This window comes from Nematolebias whitei, chromosome 3 (assembly GCF_014905685.2).
Source record: "Nematolebias whitei isolate Nwh7 chromosome 3, NemWhi1, whole genome shotgun sequence".
NCBI lineage: Eukaryota > Metazoa > Chordata > Actinopteri > Cyprinodontiformes > Rivulidae > Nematolebias > Nematolebias whitei.
Genome location: NC_056500.1, coordinates 34,164,479 through 34,169,472, shown reverse-complemented (window position 1 = coordinate 34,169,472; position 4,994 = coordinate 34,164,479). Strand labels below are relative to the sequence as shown.

General features: G+C 39.5%; 1 long non-coding RNA gene across 1 annotated transcript; it reads left to right on the top strand.

Annotated features, from left to right (window-relative positions):
- Nucleotides 1-1,040: 1,040 nt before the first annotated feature.
- LOC119408039 lies at nucleotides 1,041-4,994 on the top strand. Its single transcript, XR_005186704.1, has 3 exons — nucleotides 1,041-1,201; nucleotides 1,964-2,121; nucleotides 4,918-4,994. It is a non-coding gene; the product is annotated as an uncharacterized LOC119408039 (long non-coding RNA).

Sequence of the window (4,994 nt, the reverse complement as noted above, 5' to 3'; positions counted from 1 at the left end):
TAAGACTAATCATGCTAACGGGGCTAACATGATGTCAAAATGTCTGTGTTAAAACTCACCCAACAAGCCGTGCTTTCGGCTATTAGCTTCTCAACGACGTCGGAATTGATGGCTTGTAACTCCGGTAGCGTTACGTTGGAAAAATATCTCAGACTGGGGACGATGTAGCGAGGCTCATCGTAGTCCATAAATCTTCGGAATCCGACGTCCTCACCAACAAAAAATAAAACTTCCACACCGCTGACATTTTGAATTTTCCTCTCCGCCGTGAGATCAGGTAGGTGCACACGACATCATCATGTTGTGCAGCCGCTGCAGTCAAAAACAGCACCTTTTATATTGGTGAGTTATTTTAATGAAATGGCCAATGTCCGATATTGAACTTTAACGCTAATGTCGGCCGATACCAATACCATGCCAATAATATCATACATCCCTAGTTGGGACCAAATGTGATATACGATCACACTTGTGTGGTTGTGTGCTTTTCAAAGCAAATATTTGATAGAATATGTCCAGCTGTATGTTGTAGCTCCTCTTTTCTCTGTCAGTTTATCTTGGACATTGGTGGATTTGTTTGAAATTTGAATAGAAGGAGGTTGTTGAAGACAAAAATTGGTTATTTCTAAAAATGACCGGATCTTTTAATGGACATTTGGGCTTTTTAACACTACGCTGTCCAAAAAACTTACACTGCACTGACACATTGGTGATTGGTTTCCTTTGTATTTAAAAGTGGACCTGTGGGTGTTAGTGTCTGTTTGCTCTGTCAGAACTCAGTGGTACTAAAAGATGGAGCTTAATAGTCAACAGAAGCAGCAGCAGTCTTTGCTGTGTAAACAGTTTTGTGTAATGTGAGGATGAGCTCGCCTGTGAAGGTTTTATGTGCTAATGTGGGTTTTAACTGTACTTTTTTCTACAGCTAACAGGTAAGTAGATTTAAAATTGTATATTCCCAATGTTAGGTTTGTCTACAAGTTAGGCTGGTATGTATGTGTACGTGCAAGTGGGTTCATAGTTATCCGTATGTGTATATGTGTGTGTAGCTATGCTGCCGAGCCTGGTTCTGCATCGTTCCTCTGTTCATCCATACCAGAGGGGTTTTTACTGCAGTGACTCCAGCCTCAACTACCCCTATAAGAGCAGCACCGTACCCTCTTCAGTGCTCACTTCTGTTGGCTTGACACTGCCCGTGGTGTCCGTAAGTCCATAAATGCCCCTAAAGTGCTCAGCTGTGGAAGTAATGAGACAGAAACAGGGAGGGCTTGAGGTTCATGTTTTTTTTTACGGTTGACGATCAAAAATGCACGTGAACTGAGTGGTGATTGGAAGTGATTAAACAGTTTAAAGCTTTGTTTTGATTTATAAAGGTATACTTTATGATATGTCCTATTTCTGTTTGCAAATTCCTCTGTCTAATAACCCAAACAATATTTTTTGTAGACTACCAGTATCCAAGACAGAGAGCCATGTAATCAGGTGCTGTTTTGAAGAAAACAATTTATTTTTCATTTAAATAAGTTTTGATAAATGTTCCTTTTTTTTAAAGGCTATTTATAATTATAAAAATATCAGAATTTTTAAAAACTTGAAAATGGTCAATACCAGAATTGACAAGTCAGAGGCTTTTTCAAAAAATGGAAATTGGATTTGGCTTTGTAGAACTGTTTAGGTGCATTTCTGATGGATTTGCTACAAAAGACTGGAAAATTTTATGTATTTTTTTTTTAAAACAACATTTACATCCATTTTGGAAAACTGTCACTCGTCACATATATAGGTGTTCACACTTGACATCCTCAAGCTCATCCTTTTTCTGATATCCCATGATCCCCTGGTGCCAGCATGCTGCTTGTGCTGCTCGTGTTTTCTCCTGTTCATGTCTGTGTCACTTACCTAGTGCGTTTATGCTTTCTTTCTTTTCTCCCTCTTCCTGTCTTCTCTCTCTTTGTGTCTTTTGTAGCTAGCCTGCCTTTCCTGATCATTGAGACTAGCACCATAAAGCCATACCAGCGCGGGTTTTACTGTTCGGACGAGTCCATTCGCTTCCCCCGAAAAGAGGGAGACACCATTAGTGATGCCGTGCTTTGTGGCGTTGGCATTCTTATTGGCATCTTCTCTGTAAGTCAACCTTCACACCTCCATTTTTACTGCTTCAGTATTTTTAAATACTTAGATATCTATCTTTTGACAAACCCATAGAAGTTTTAGTTATTTATCATTAGTTTTATCCCCATGAAGGCGATGTATGTGTCTCCTCTTCATTCCATACCGTTTTCTCCATCACACTTCACTCCTCCTTTTCTTCTTTCAGACATCCTCCAATGTTTTTGTACGTTGCTTGCTCAAGTAAGTTAGTGGTAGTGAGAGGCCTCCAAAAGAGATTAGGGAACATATGGTGCATAGGTGAGATTGTCCTGGGCCATTTTCCGACATTTTTTTTTTACACTTTTACACCCTGGCTCCATGGTACCTCTATGGCCTCTGTGTCCTGTGCCATACTTTTGTGGAATTTGCCTTTACCTTCGGATGGTGGTGTATCTCTGGTAGCCTGCGGTGTCTCACAGCATCAGGTTTTACTACAATTACAGGAACTTTACTTGGATATTGAGAATAGTGCTATTGTTGTGCAAGTAAATTAAAGGGGGTTTCAGGCCTACTGGAAATCATGATGACTTTTGGTGGGTGTATTTCAATTAGTGCCACATGGGTAGGGTGGGTGATCCTTACAGCCCCCAGACTCAGCATGCCATAGTTCCCTCATATGTTCCCAGACAAAGTCGCCATCTCGCTGCCGTCTCCTTGCCATCAGCTCAGCAGGCACACACACACATACGCACACACATATATGTGCACTCTATACCAGCTCAGCTCTTCTGCTTATTGAAAGCAGGAGCTTGAGCTTGTGCTAGTTAGTTTCCTCACGTGTGGGCAAAGTTGGCGTGTTCTACACAGCTGCCTTCTATTAGTGGCATCTACTGCCATGCCAACACAACTCCTTTAACAAGCCCCAACACCTAAACACTCTGTAATGCAATTGCACATACGTATACATACACAAGTATACATACAGATTCTAAAGCAGATTCTTGCCTTCAAACACAAAAAAATTACAATTGTTTTGTTGGTTAAGACATATCCATGTCTGCTTGGCTGTGTTTCTACAAAGTATCATAAAAAACAGTTTCCAACAAAAAGGCAACATTCTAAAAACACTACGCAGCAATGTCCAAATGAAGCCATTAAACTTATATATATATAAAAGGTTTGTAAGCTCAATCCAGGTAGATAAATACAAAAAAAAAATATAAGTTAAATCAGGTCATCTGGAATGTTTCCTTTTAGGGAGAAACGTTTCATCTTTCATCTGAAAGACTTAATCAGTCTGAAGCATGCCAACCCAGATCTGTCTTATAAATAGCCCCCACTGATGTGTTTAAAGCCAGCCTCCTGTTGCATTCTCAGAAACTGACTTTACACATGCAAAAAAGGGACCATCCATCCAAAACAATGGATTATCATGCATAACAATAAAATGTTTTAGGTCAGATGACTACTCACAGAAATAGTCTGAGGACACCTGGCCAAAATTGATTACCAGTAAATAAAAAAATTATACATTAAACAATGGACCCTATGGATTTATCAGAAATGGCTTGTCTGGTCCAAGACAAGTAGGCACAGAAATAAACTAAAACCATGAGAAAGAGAAGTGAAGCAAAGGTCTGAATAAAAATGCTGATAACCCAAATAAACATTTGTGGCCTGTATACCAGCCACCTGTGATTTTATTTTGTTCTGATCTGAACAATTCATTGACAGAAGCACATACAAACACAGAAATACTGTACATCTGCATTTTTATTCATTTTGGATGCAAGTCTCTTAGACCCTTTTCACAAAATGCTGTTTTTAAGTGAAACTTGGGTGGCCATTCCTGTAAATGACAAATATCCATATGCAGAGATAAACTTGATCGCAAGATCGTTTTGAGTCACTTTGGCCATGGCTGCCTCAAAAGAGTCAACCGGGGAGAGAGCAGACTCCAGAAACCATCTTATCACCACCAAACTGGTTGGCCCACTATGTGAGTGTGCTATTTATGAGACTGAATTTGTTGTGGCTCCTCGGACTGATGAAGTCTTTGGATGAAAGACGAAACTTTTCAACACAAAGTAACCGTTGAGAGGACCTGACTTAACTTTGTTGGATAATTGTTTAGCTTCAAATTAGGACCATAGTAAGTGGATGTATAATGGGCCGTATGAAGGAGGATAAATGGTGCAAATGTGTGCACATGAACTGGGCTTGTAGCTGGCCCAACAGTTATGTATCCATGATGTAAAGGCTTGATTGACATCTCTGTGCTTTGAGCTTTGCTCTGTTAAGAATATTAGAGATGTTTCTGTGGACCCCAGTTCTACCCAGAACCATAGATGTCAAAAATAGCCTGCTGGATTTAAACATTTTAGCAGATAAAGTTCAGTACAGCATCCTTACATCAAAGTCAAGTTAGACCTAGTTACTTTTCCAGCCTTGATTATTTGTTGAATTTTCTTTTTATTTCCTCATTGCCTTCACACTTTATCATACACACTGAGTGCACTATAGAGTAGCACCCTTTCTCCATCTTCCATCCCATTCAAACTGCCTAATGGAAAGGCAGGCCATGCTTATTGTGTATGTTTGTCTGTGTGCGACTCTCACTCATTCTTCTCTGTCATTTTTTCCACTAAATTTTACGTCCCAGCCTGAAGTTGATTTTTTGCATGATATAAAATAAGCCTTAAATATCATAGTATTGCATGGTTTTGTGCATGTAAATGTACCAGTGTGATATTCAGAAACGTCATAAAACATCATCATGTTGTTGTAATCAGTTTTTTTTCCGTTTGTACAAACAAATGTTTTCTTTAGATTGTGATTGGAGAATGCTACAGGATCCACCAGCTACAAGAAGGAACCAAATCAATTGTTGGAAATCCTTATGTTGC